This window comes from Carex rostrata, chromosome 4 (assembly GCF_964058835.1).
Source record: "Carex rostrata chromosome 4, lpCarRost1.2, whole genome shotgun sequence".
In the NCBI taxonomy this organism is placed as follows: domain Eukaryota; kingdom Viridiplantae; phylum Streptophyta; class Magnoliopsida; order Poales; family Cyperaceae; genus Carex; species Carex rostrata.
The window spans coordinates 11,632,438-11,647,312 of NC_135921.1; positions in this window are offsets into that span (position 1 = coordinate 11,632,438).

Genomic DNA, 14,875 nt, shown 5'->3' on the forward strand with positions numbered 1-14,875 from the left:
TAATACACGAGCTGGAAAATGAATCGGCATTCCACTTATATTGATATTTTTTTTAACCTGTAGTGTTTTTCAGGTAGTAATGTGCATTTTCTGTATTATTATACTGCATGATTCTCATATCCAGGCCAAATATGGTAAAAACTTTAACAATTCTAATTCTTAAGGTTAGTGGTTTTAAATACCAACTAACAATTTCATTGATAAAAAACGTATTTATAACAAGTCAAATTACTATAATTCCTAAATTTAAACTCTTTTATTCTCATTAATTTATCTGAACTACTCTCACCATCTAATCCTACTTATTTACACTCATAAACAACCTAATACATCATTCTCTAACCCTCTTCACGATTGGATTTGTTTTCATTCGATAGCCGCCGCACTCCGACAGTCCGAACTACTCACCGCCGCACTCCAACCTAATCCATTTCACGATTGGATTTGTTTTCTGTAGATTACCACTTTGATTCACACGTGTTAGCAAGGTTGAAATATATTGACTTCAACTGACATCTGGTAAATATTGTTTAATTCTGAAACAATAATATGCCTACTGATATATTATCATTTCTTATGTCAGGTCTGTCTTCAAGGTCATTAGTTCAATAGTTATACCAGTATATATTAGATGCTGTTAATAAACATCTTTTTTTTTACTCAATTTCATTATGCTAAGACCATTTGTGTGGTGGTGGCGGCGGCAATATGATATTAAAGCTTTGTTTTATTTGTTTCTCTGCAACTTCTTAACCTAAACTGGGTTATTACTAAATTCAGAGGCGGATCCAGTATAGAACCAGGGGAGGCAGCCACCTTTCTGGATTTCGAGTTTTAGTGGTGATCTTTTGCCCCTCCCTGAAATTTTTTTTGTCCCCTTATATACTTGATTTATAATTCGGGTTAAATTTAGCGTTAAAATTAAAATAAATTTCTTGAATTATGATTGATAATTAAAATTATAAGTTAAAACATCATAAATTATAAGTTAGAGCATTGAAAAATATAAGTCAAAGCATTGTTTTTTTTATCGAGTGCCCAATTAGTTAATGAGTTTAAATTCGATAAACTATTTAAACTTGATTCAATATTTTTTTGTCTCCTCCTCCAGACAAAAATCCTGGGTCCTTCCGGGTTACATTGGTAGTTTGGTACCATAGAACCATATATGTTATCTTTAATCTTTATTATTATTTTCTTTTTACAACTTATTTTGTTTTCTCTTTGAATTTCAACATTAGTTTTGCTAACTAAATACTTCTCTGGTAACGGGGTTTGCTTTAATATCACTATCCAGTCCCCCAGTGGTCCGAATTTTGTGCTGGCACAAAGGCGCAAGGGGAATCAAAGGCACAAAATTTTAATTTTGGGTTTCCGGTGGCTCTTTAGATTGCCACGACGGATTCAACGAGGCCGTTACCAGCCCTGCAAGTGATTGCCTTTTATTCCCCTTTGCAAAAAATAGTTTAAAAAAACTTAGGGTACGTTTGGACCATGCAAGAATTAGTGCAATAATAGCGATTTTTGGGTTAGTGATTGAGAATAGTGCTAACTCAAGATATTCAAAAATAACACTAACTTTGACTATTCCGAATTAGTAGAAATATTGTTTGGATTGTATATTTGGAATAGCAAATGGAGGGAGAGAATATAATAATGATTTATTTGTTTTTATCTTTTCAACTAACTTTTATATTTATAATAACTTGTTAAATATATATGAAAAATCATATTTTCAATAATACTTCAATCTAATCACGATTAAAATTTAATTAAACAATATCACATAAATCACACAAATTTAATTTCGAAATAATTTTTTTACTATTTAACAACAAATTTCAAAATAAATCACACAAATCACAAATACATAAATTTGTCACATTTCTAGATGTACGTACATTAATATTTCACAATAGTACAAATCACAGTAGCATAAATTGACAATCATCTAAATTCGTATCATTTAATTAGCATAATTGGTTCAAAATAAGTGATACAAAATAATATCACCATAGCTAACTAATTAAATATTACAATCCTTAGGAAATATAAAAAATTACCAAGAATCTCTCACCTAGTAGCCCACAAAACATAAAAAATTACCAAGAATTCTACATGCTTCTAAATTAACTTGTTGCCAACAAAATTCACCAAGACTATATAAAACAAAATCAGATTCAAGCCAAGCAATCGATTCAAAAGTTAGCAAGAAATTCATAGTTTGGAAAAAGGGTCGAAGCCCTCATGCCATCACAAGGCATCACAGAGATAAAGGTAACAAAAAGGACATAGGAAATTTACCTGTGCTGCTACCATTCACCGTCTCGTTTATCTCTGCCGCTATCGTCTCTCCCTGCTATTGGATCCTTAGAAATAACAAACATAACTCTCCTTATACCTGATTCATCACTGTTAAAAGAGAAAAATAGATTAGTTTTGAACATAATGATTAGGTTAAATTAGATTAGACTTGAAGCGGTTCACTAATGTAGTCTTGCCCTATTAAGTGCATTGAATTAATTAGTTGTACTTGTAAGGATTTCATGTGTATGTCAAGAGGGTAAAAATCAAAAAATTTAACTCAATACACAACGAATCTCATTTGTATGGCAATTGCAAGCAATATTACGTTAAATAAATTCTTCTAGCATCTCATGTGCTTCAAATAAAATTAAATAAATTTATTTCTCACATAAGATGAAATAAGAATTCATACCTAAAGAGATTGTCAAATCTCTTGTTAGAGGAAAGTCGATTTCCCTTCTAGATCTCTTAGAACCGCCGTTCTTTTGGAAGCACCTCTTGGTTCACCTTGAACCTAAACAACGAACTACCACACCTCTTAGATAGATGGATGTGGAGTTCAAGGCTTAGATCCAACTACCTAGCAAGAAGAGATGAGAGAATTTCGCCCTAGGAGCAATCCCCACAAATTTTGGCCAAGGAGAAAGAGGAAAAATGTGGATACTCAAAGAGAGAATTTTGGCTAGGGTATATGGCAGAAATTTTGTGTAAATTTTCCTTAATTACACCCCTTTAAATAGGCAAGGACTAAGGCAACCATTTGTGTAATGTTTAAATTAATTACACACATGCCACTAGCCTTATTTTGTCATTTTATGCTCTGTTTAATCTAATCTTGTGATTGGTTTAATAAATTAATTTATGAACAAATAAAATTATTCATATTATTCTATTATACAATATTTATATTATTCTTATAATGCATTCAAACATTATACTAAATAATATTTGCATAACTTCATAAATTTATTTATGGTCTAAACATGTCATATTATGACATTTTATTTTAGCATTTTATCTCATGTATTTTATCTTATACATCACTATGAAATGTAAAATACTTATTGTTTCTCTTTAGTTGGTGTGACCGTATAGAGGATCTATGTCATCTTGGCAATAATATAAACTCTATATTATTGACTATAAGAGGTTCTATCATTACATTATAGTTATCCAAATGACATAGTAATTATTTACTAAATCCACTAATTTCGTGTCTATCCTTGTCACATGATATTATGAATAATATGCAAAATAGGATCGTGTTATTTTTGCATTATATTCGTTTTCTTGGTCTCTCAAGTGAATTATAATTATAACTACATCAGTTATATTGCATGCGATATAATTCCACTTTACCAAGGGGCCCAGTAATATCATAACTCAAATTGAGGGACAATGATAATATTAACATATAGATTTCTCCCGCACAAGTTGTACACAACGAACTACTATTTTATTCCTATCATAAGGTAATACTTAAATAGCAATCACATTATATACTTCTCATGTGAAAAAGTTACACATCTCATATCTAAGATTCTAAAGACACAATGGAAACATTAATAACACAAAACACAATCCATATAATGTTTCATTCATTTAGGTCATGTTCAATATATAAAATACACATTTTTATATATTCATGTAATTAAATGATAATCATTTATCAACATTTATAGAACTTCAATGTACTTTAATCTACATGACAATCTTCCTCGGTAATTAATGTTCCTCCTTAATTACCACGATCGTGAACTTATTTAGTGATTAAATGTTTCTCATCTTAGGAGTTCTATGATTCAAGACCAAGAGCACCTTCTTGAATACTTTCAAAGATATAACATTTAAATCTCAAGGAACAAGAATAATAACATTCGTAATAAAATCATGAACAATACATAAATTATTATTAAAAGATAACTTTCAAAACACACATCCTTCAGTACTTGAGCATGATTATGGTATTGAAAACCAAATATTACTAGGAATAACAATTTTGTGGCAACTTTTATAAGAAAAAACAAAAAAAAAAGAATAAGGTATATAGATTGACTTCTAAACGTATGCCTTGATTGGTATCAGTAATTTTTTTCTAGGGTTTTTTAAGTTATTTCTCAGTTTCCTTCATTGCTGACAAATGTTTAGCCTTTAATGTTGATTTATAAAAATTACATACTTTATGCTTCATAACAGTAATACTTTCTTGCTTTTTTTTTTTAATTTGAGTGGTCATCCAATCCATGTGCCAAGGTCACCACTTTTACATATTTATTTAATAACCAATTGTGCTTAATTTAAGGAGAATGATATATTAGTGATCTAACTAGCTGACAGTACGAGTTCTTAAACTTGCAAGCAGCACAAGCCAGCACCAGAACAGGAACAAGGGGAAAAGGGCAAGGTAACACTGCCAGAGCCATGAGCCAAAAGAAAAAAAGGCAGTACAACCACCACCACAGCACAGACAGAGGAGATCGAAGCACACAACCAACAAAAAAAAATAGCAACAAAGCTAGTACCAACAGAACCAGAACAAGGGAGTGAATAGGGTAAAAGCTGCACAACCAAAACAGATTTGTTCGACAAACCCTAGCAATATATGGAAAGAGGAAAAACAACAAATTAATAAAAACTTACCCGTAGGAAACATATTTGTTCGATTAGCTAGATTTTCTTCGTGGATTTGAATGTCTTCCCTTGAGAATCAAGTGGCGAGGTTCGGTTCTTTGACCACCGTCTTCGCACCTTAACAAAATCAACAAAACAGATCTCTATCTACTCGTTACATCAAGAAGACATTTTTGCAATTGGTTCTGACGATCTCTACTTACAACAGCGGAGATCTGGAAAGAGGTGGCGAGAGAAATTCTTGCTGTTGTTGTGGAGAGAAATAAATGTCGAAAGTAACGGTTGGGTGAGATAAGATAAAAAAATAGATAGTCCGAATTTTTTAATAATATTGTTAACCCAGCAGCTGTTTTTCGCTAACCCAACGTTTTCACGGAATAGCAAAATAGAGTTTTTCCTGCACTATTCTTAATTTCAATTTGTCAATTTGATGACTCTGCTATGAGAATAGTACAGCTATTATGAGAATAGCTCTATTATCTGTCTATCCAAATGCACCCTTAAAGAATATTGGGAGTGGCTTTAAAAGGATAACACAATGTTGCCCAAGCTTTGGATGTTATACCTTTGCTTATATAGTGGGTGATAACACACTATTGCCTGGGACAAGGGCGGATTCAAGATTTTGATCAGGAGTATGCACAATTTTTTTCCTGACGAATTGAAATGGAGTAGTGGATAGAGATCTAAAAAAGTCATTGTTTGACCAGATACGTCACGGTACAACAGGTTAATCACGGCACGTGTGCCGGTTACGTGACGTGACGATTTTTCAAAAATTTGACACGACAAGACAAGTCACGCAAAATATTTGGTCACGGTATGACACATTGTCACATGTAATTAAGACCATTAGATCTTGATTGAATGGTAAATATTAAATAAACTAACATAAATTATGAAAAAAATAGTTAAACATGACAAACATGACCGATTACGTTTGAACACGTTTTGTCATGACGTGCCATGGCCACGGCGTGATTAACATGTTGTGACCATTCACTTGCTATGGTCATCCTTCCAAATTTAATCACAGCACAACAAGACACGTGATCCAAGTTATGACGCAACCAATCACGACACTTTACATATTTATATCCTTAGCAGCATACCTATTTTTCCTTTTTTTTACACGAATCAGTATGAACTGATTTTCTTGTTCATACAATTTTCTTATACTGGACTGTGAATTAAATTCAGGAGTAGGCATTAGATCCATCTATGAGTAGGCACAAGTATAAAATAACATTGAGTCTAAATTTTTTTTCGAATCTAGAAGTAGGCAAGTGGCCCTTCTTGGATCCACCTGTGGATGATAACAGAATTTGAGAAATGGACGAGTCCAGTACTTGATAGAACTGGACAGCAAATTATTCAGAAATAGGATTATAACTAACTTCTGTTAGTTAGTTAGTTAGTTAGTTAATTCGAGAATGTTCGTTAAGATAATGACAACATGTACACCAGTTATAAATCATCTCCTATAAATATAAATCATCTCCAATAAATAGATGAGACTGCAACCTAACAGAGGATACGTGTCCCCATCTGCTACGGGTTTCATGATTATCTTGTCATGCTTAGGTGCTGAATGGTGGGCCCAACATGTCAGGAAGTAAAAAACTTTCTTAAGCTGGATTGTTAACGTGAATGTTGCTTGTGGTGTTTTCCTTTCAGTTCTTTTAGCAAATTACACCAGTAATTTACCACAATTCAAAATACACTTGATACCGCCATTATTGGGTTATTCACTTATTTGCAAATAGAGAAGGGATGCAATTACACTCTTTTTTAGTGACACCGAATTACATTCTATATTTTCAAAATTCAAACAGTCGATTCAAATCGTTCAACATGATGGATATATTAAAATGTGCTTGCAGATCTAATTTTACGTTTTTTTGATTTTTTTTTACTATTTATTAAGACGGGTACAAAAATTCAATGGTCTGAATATAACGATTTTGTTAAATACTTAATAAATATTAAAAAAATTCAAAAAATGTAAAATTTGATCTGCAAGCACATTTTAATATATCAATTATGTTGAATGGTTTGAATCGACTAATTGAACTTTAAAAGATTTAAAAATTAAAAGTGTAATTCGGTGAAACGGTGTAATTGGATCCCTCCTCTTGCAAATATTGCCACCTCTTATTTCATTCAAAAGTGTTTATATTTTAATTTGTGAAAATATTTAAATTCTATGTAAAGTGTGCACCGTTTTTTTACTGGTAAATAATATATATATTGTCGATTAATCACAAACAATATTATTATATTATCTTACTATAAGTCTGAACGTACCTTCCCGAGGGAGAGAGAAAAAGCTCTTTGATTTTTATTTTCATCTGAGGAGAGATGGAGGAGTAAAGATACGAAAGCGACCTGTGGGTCCTACCTTTTTTTTGGATTATAGGCTGTACTTTGTCTTCTCGGATCAGAGATTTAATGATTTTTCCGATCCCCTGTGATCCATGCGATATATGCATTGTGTACGGGAGCTCAGATCCAGAGGAATTTGCATCCTCTGAGATATCTCATATTTAGCGTGACTTTTTGGAAAATCTTAACCGTTCTAATACTTTCTGCGCGAATCTCAAAGCTCAAATAATACTGGTCCCTGCGTCACCCCCGAATAGACACCGGACACGTCGGTCGCGCAAAATATGAGATATCTCAGAGGATACGCACTCGAACCAGAGCGGTACCTGTGTAGAATGAAATGTGCATCGTACTTTTTAATGTGACACGAATCTTAAAGTGTCACTTTTTAATCTGACACGAATTAAAGTGTCATTTTCCTATTGATGTGATCCACTAACAGCCGTACTTAAACCGTTTAAGACGTGTCTCGGAACGACACGGATACGCCGAAAGCAACGCCTACGATACCCGTTAGTTAGCCCGTTAACATTGCGTGTGCTGATACGTGGCGAGATTTAAATTGGGCCGGTTTTAGTGGGCTCGACAATCCATGTGTTTTCTGCTGATTGATCCATACTGTCGATATACCTAATGATAGTAGTCCATTAAATAAAATTTATAAAATCTTAATCCGCTAGGCGTCAACGGTTAAATATCAAGGGGATTGATATAGGCCTCCAACATGCACCTAGAGCCATTAAAATTTTCAGAAAAAAGTTCGAAAACACCTCAATTATGCACAAATATATAATAAGTTAATAACAACTTTATGACAGAATTATCTAACAAATATTACATGCTTAAGATATTACCATTTTTTCACACTTTATGTTTTGCATAATTAAGAAATAAAATGCACAAAATAGAAACAGTCACTCAGAGAAACTAAGAATTAGTTCTGGAAATAGATTCAAAATAACTGTCAATGTTGGAAAGTTACTTGAAAAGCAGAGAGTTAATTTTATTTAGAATTGATATTTATTGCACAGTTTTAAAAAAAAATTATTAAATCGGACTCAATAAATCTGTTCTTACTATATTTGATAGAAACGAGATACTCTTTCTATTTCTGTTTGTCCAAATTTTATAATTTCTATAAATAAAAAAAAATCTCTGTGAAGTTTCATAGCTTCCCCACAAAGAGAATACATTTATACCCTACTAAGCAAAGCAAGTCATAAAAACAATAAAAAACAATCTAATAGATAAACGGGGATCTCTTTTGTTTTCCTTTATCTTTTCTTCTCCCCTTTTCCGACAGGGGCAACAGCCAACAAGTGCAGATGGAAATGATTAAAAGATTGAGAGGAGTTAGCACAAATATCGAGGCATGTAATATACAATATGTGAACATTCCTTTATTGTTATTCTATTCTTAATTCTTAATCGGCACGAGAGTTACAAGGAAGCTTTTAAGGCATGTCCCCATCAACCATTAAATGTTTTATCTGCTTCAGTAATGGCTACATCCAAAGGTAGATCCCTAGATACATCATACATTGATTCATGCAGTCAAATTAATTCATCAAACTCTGTGTAAAACCAAATCACTAAAAATTTCATATATATCACTAATTCATATCCCTGGTGTAACTGAATATTTCTGTTTTGATTTTAACTATTCAATCTGAATCCACACGAATATTAAAAAGTTTGGATCGTCTGATCTAGATTTTTTTTTTTTTTAAACATGGGTCAATAAGCTGATCAGCATTTCGATAGAGGATTATTATCCTATTGGTATGCGGCATTCGTTTTTTTTTTCTTTATTTAGAAATAAAAAATATTTTCTATTGAGAAGGAAGGAACTTTTTATTTTCGAGAAACAGCTTACAACGCACTGTGACACTGTCACGAAGAGCTATACTATACAGCACCAATGATGCGTGCAGCTTCTTATTTGCCGAAAATTTTATTTATACCATAATTAACAAAAAAAAAATAAACCAAGACACTCTGATATTGGGGATTTCCAAAAGAATATAGGTTCCTGAGCCAATCTACGGCCCCAAAAATAGAGGGCCGCCAAATGAATCTGTGGACCCTGATTAATCAAAAATAAACCTCAAATTCGTCGATTGTATAATATTTGTTTATTAATTTTCACAAATAGAAAGAACACAATAATTTATATATTTACTAGAAGTGACTTTTGCAGAGGGATCAATAATTCAAATACAAAGTATTATTGTCTTTTTCTGATAACACATCAAGAAATTAAGTTTTAGTTGATTGGCTAATATTTTATGAGGGTTCAAATACCTCTATATTTTATATCTTTATTGTGCCATCATTCTTATAACTACAATATCTTAAAATTTAAAATTTAGATGTCAAAATAATATTGAGAGATATGATATGCATTATTTTTTCCATGCATGCGTAAAAAATTATAACATTCCAATTTTGTTTTGATTAATAGAGCTTGCAAAGTACGCTATTGTGGATAAATTTTGCAAGTTTTTTTTTGCCTTGATCATTCGTGCAAAATCAAAATCGAAAAGTGATAATTCTTATGTACATATAGAGAGAATATATAGATCACATCTAACGGTTTTATTTTGACATATAAATTTGAAAATTTTTATTATTATAAAATTAAAAAATGAAGATACGACGGAGACACAAAAATTGAAGGCATCTTAACATTCCTCTTGTTATAATTAATATTTATGAATGAATATATTTAAAACAAAGAAAATATATTTCACTTATCTTTATTATTAATTCTGTTGAAGCAGACCGTTATAATTAATTACTAAATTTTCCCTCATAATTTTAAAATAGAGCATTGCTCAGAGATAAAATCAATACAATTAGAAGCAAGATTATCATAGTCTATTCCAAAGGTTTAAATAGCGTTTATCGCGTCATAGCAGAACGAACGAAAAAATGGCGCTATGCCTGTATAGCGCCGTTATAGCGTGGAATAGTGCGCTATAGCGCAATAACTTTTATAGTCTGAAAACACTATTGCGCCGCTATAGCGCGCTATTTAGAACCTTGGTCTATTCCATATCTCGTGCATTCTCGTAAAAAAAAAAAAGCCGTTCCCATGTACTTCGTAGACAATTCAAGGAATCCGTATCCTCCCAGGTACTTGACTGAATCTGACTGAAACGGACAGCCCAAAATTATTCTCAACTCAGATTTTAAATCAACACGAATCTCAAAGCACAAATAAAACTTTCCCCTGTGCCATCCCGAGTAGCCAGCGGCTGAAAGTAAATGTGAGTCATTTGTTTCAGTCAGATTCGGTCAGGTACCTGGGAGCAGTGTTTTAAAATGTGGTCACATGGATCACATATGCGGCCGCATATGCCTATGCAGTCAGTAGCTGTGCTCAGAATGACCATGCAATCCTCCCATGCGGTTTTGAGCATGAGGCCATGCGGACTGAAAACGGCCATGCAGTCCTCCCATATAGTTTTGTATTGTTTGCTTGTTGACTTGTTGACTTGTTGCCTTATCGTACTTTTTAAGTTTAACTAATGTTATCAACTTGTTATGGACTTTATATTTAACTTGATGTTTGTGTTAAGCTGAATTTATGCATAATCTGGTTGTAGTTGACGTATTTGTTTGTGCTTTTGTGTTTGATTAATTTGATAATTTGATTATATTTTAATTAAAATTTATGTGAAAAAAACTATTGTGCGTTATGTTATGTCATTATGTGGAAATAAATTCAAATATATGAATATATATATATATATATATAGAGAGAGAGAGAGAGAGAGAGAGAGATGGGCTACGGCGAGTTGCGAAATAAAGTGACTATTTTACTTCACGCTCATATTTTGTGATTTTAAAGTTCAAAACATCGATCCGAACCGTTAATCTTGTTCTCCATATTGAAATGTATTTGGAGATCAAATTTTACATTTTTTGGAATTTTTTTACTATTTATTAAGCAATTTTGAAAGTCGCTGATCTGATGGTCCAGAAAATTTTACTGTTTACAGCAAAACATCAATTTTAAAAAATGCTTAATAAATAGTAAAAAAATTCTAAAAAATGTAAAATTTGGTCTCCAAGCATATTTCCATATGGATTAAACATCTAACAGTTCGGATCGGTCGTTTGGACTTTCAAAATAAAAATACGGCGTGAAGTTGAAACGCGTTTTACTTCGCAACTCACCATAGCCCATCTATATGTGTGTGTGTGTGTGTGTGTATATATATAAATCTGTATGAAAATCTGCATATGTGTCTGCATACCGCATATACGGCATGCAGTTCTTCCGCGTGCATGAACAAAACCGCATTTTAAAACACTACCTGGGAGGATACGGATCCCTGTTCAAGTATCTGGTTTTAACAGAGCTCTTTAGAAAATTGTTGGTGAGATCTACATTGCACGCATTGATTGTGCGATCGACAACGATCCGAAGTTATAGTGCAAACTGCAAACTTAACAGAGAAGAATGCGTCAAAATTTAAGCTATTGTCTGAATCAATTAATCAAACCATTTTTTTTTTTTTGAAAGCTTGGTAGAGACTACCGAGATAATTAATCAAACCATTTTCAAAAGAATTAAAATCCCCAAATCTGCGGAATAATTAAAATGGCAAATTGACAATAATGGTGTTTTTTGGAAGTAGAACTAAGGTGTTCTTAATTAAGTTCACCAAATTCCTGGTGAATTCAAGTTTAAAATTCGTCAAATTAGTTTCGAATGATAAATCTGAATCATTGAAACCCGTCTACCTTACGAGTGATGCGTCTACAGGTGACAATTTTAAACATTCGAATTAATTTAATATAAAATCAATATGTCAAAATTAGAAGGTTAATAAATTAATTTTAAAACATTTATTTTTTGAACGTTTTTTTACCACTTGACTTTATACTAAATTAATTCGGATATTTAAAATTTTCACATATAGAAGCATCACTCTTAATATAGGCGGGTTTCAATGGTTCAAATTCATCATTTAAAATTGATTTGACGGGTTTTAAACTTGAGTTCAACGAGAAACTTGATAAACTTAAGAACACCCTAGTTCTACTCGTCTTTTTGAACTCATAGCGAGAGACAACATGAAAAATATTTGTGGTGCTACTAATAATTTGTTTTCTTAAATAATACGTGCTTATGTGATTAAATATACTGTGAAGCAGTCAAGTGATTGAGTTTAATGATTTCAAGACAAATCTAGCCATCACTGTTTTTAATTGTTTTTTTTTTAAGTAGGTGGCTTTAAATACACACTAACAATTTCATTGATTAAAAAAATGGACTTAATTACAACGGGTCAAATAACCCTCCTTCCTAGATCTAAACTCATTTATTGTCATAAATCACGTAAACTACTTTAATCAACTAATTATATTTATCTACTCTAAAAAACACCCTATTATCTTTTTCTCGATCTCTAACTACGACCGGATCCACTTTCGTCCGATAGCCGTCGCGCTCCGACGACCGGATTTGTCTGCTCTGATCAAGATAGAGGTAAAAGGTCTACACTTCGAGCTCCAACAATATCGCGCTCCCGGCTCCGATCGGCTCCCTTCTCTCTACCTCATTCTTTTCCCCGCTTAAGGAAATAGAGACGAGAGAGAGGGAAGGATATCACTATGCCGAAGAAGAAAACTAAGAATGAGACAGGTGGAATGAAAAAAGGTGAGGAAGAAGGAAGCGACGACGGTTAGAATTTTTTCTCTCTAGAAAGCTCTATTGTTTTTAATTGTTAAATTCAGGATTCTAAATAAGGAGCTATAATAGCGCCGCTACAGCTTTTCTGGTTTATTGAAATTATGGCGCTATCGACGCTATAGTGTGCTATAGCGGCATAATATGGGCACAACGTCGTTTTTTCAATTGTTCCGCTATAACGCGATAAATGTTATTTAAATATTTACTTAAATTAATCGATAATTATTATTACGTTCTGTTTCACGGATAAATATTAATAATCTTTTTTAATAATAATGAATATCCATCAACGCCTGGGGCATGCATAATTATATAATTCATTCGATTCCTAATGTGATACTATACTTCTTCTTTTTATAATTATTTTTCTTGTTAGTTTGAATTATTTTTGCAATTGTTGTTCTTGTTACTGTAATTTTATTTCTATTGTTATTTGTTTTACTGATGTATATTAGCAATATCTAAGGACCGAATCAAATACGAAAAATTAAATAAAATTGGAAACTACAAAAAAAAAAATATATATTGATTATTAATTTATTTTATTGAATTGGGATTTTAAGTTTCCTTAAAACGGTCGTTTAGATTTCAAACCGAAAGAAAATACATAACCACCAAAGATTATAAATTTTAACTAAATTTTTTAGACTACAAACGAGTTATTTACTTATTTTGAGTATAAAATAGTAATTTCCGACTCCGCTCTTATTAGGGTATGTTTGGTTGGAGTAAGAATAACATATTTTTAAAACAAAACTATTCAAAATAACTTGTTCTTTGTTTGAATGGAGTTAAATAGCTAGAATAGTGAATTCAATCCTTTTGTCTTATTAGAACAGTTTATTCTTACAAAAAGTTGAATTTGACTATTCTGATAAGACAAATGGAAAAATAATTATTCTAGTTATTTTTGTTTTGCAATCAAATATAAAATCCTGCATATCTATTTGCGTATTTTTCTGAGCGGAGTCTTAATAATAAATGTGAGTTTTTTGTATGCATGTTTAAAGTCTGAATTTTCTCATGTATTTTTCTTATTTCTTTGGACTTGCAAATTATTTAAATTTATTTAAACAAATGAATTATTATACAGAAATTATTTTTATTTTATTTTTATTTAATTTCCTTACAGCTTGCCTTCTGTATTTTTTTTAATATTGCTGATTTTATTTTAAATCGAATGATAAAAGATTAAATCTCCATATAACATCTGAAATACAAAAGAACTTAATCATGATCCGGTTCCTTGTATTTCAGATATTTTGTGGCCTGGGTACATTTCCTCTATATATAACTTTTAAGAAATCTCTTTATATTTGTCTAAAAATTCAATCATTCATTCAGTTATTTTATGCAATAAAAAAATCCATCAATCTTATTTCCAATATAATATTTTATGAACTCTTATAAATAAAATATTCTGGTAAAGAAATTACAAGATTCAGCAATAGCCTCTTACGGGACAAGTATTCTCTCAAAATAATGACAATGGATCCAAAAGTTTGCTGCTCATATTAACTCAATTCAGTGCTTATTCGGGAATAGCACCGAGCCAGTATTATTTGTGCTTTGACATTCGTACAAAAGTTAAAAGGACGGTCCAGATCCACTAATTCTAAAAGATTTCTTTGTCGCGTACGGAGAGGATATGTATTCCTCTCACCGGGCATGAATGCGTATCCTCTACATTAACTCAAAAATGAATTTTTTTAGTTAATGAATGTCAACCGTCTGATTTTAAACGGAGCCAATTCGGCCCTGCTTGTGTTATAGGGGCCGTTTAATATTAGTGCGAATCTAATGTGCACAAATCTTAAAACATATTGAATGGTCATAATTCATTAA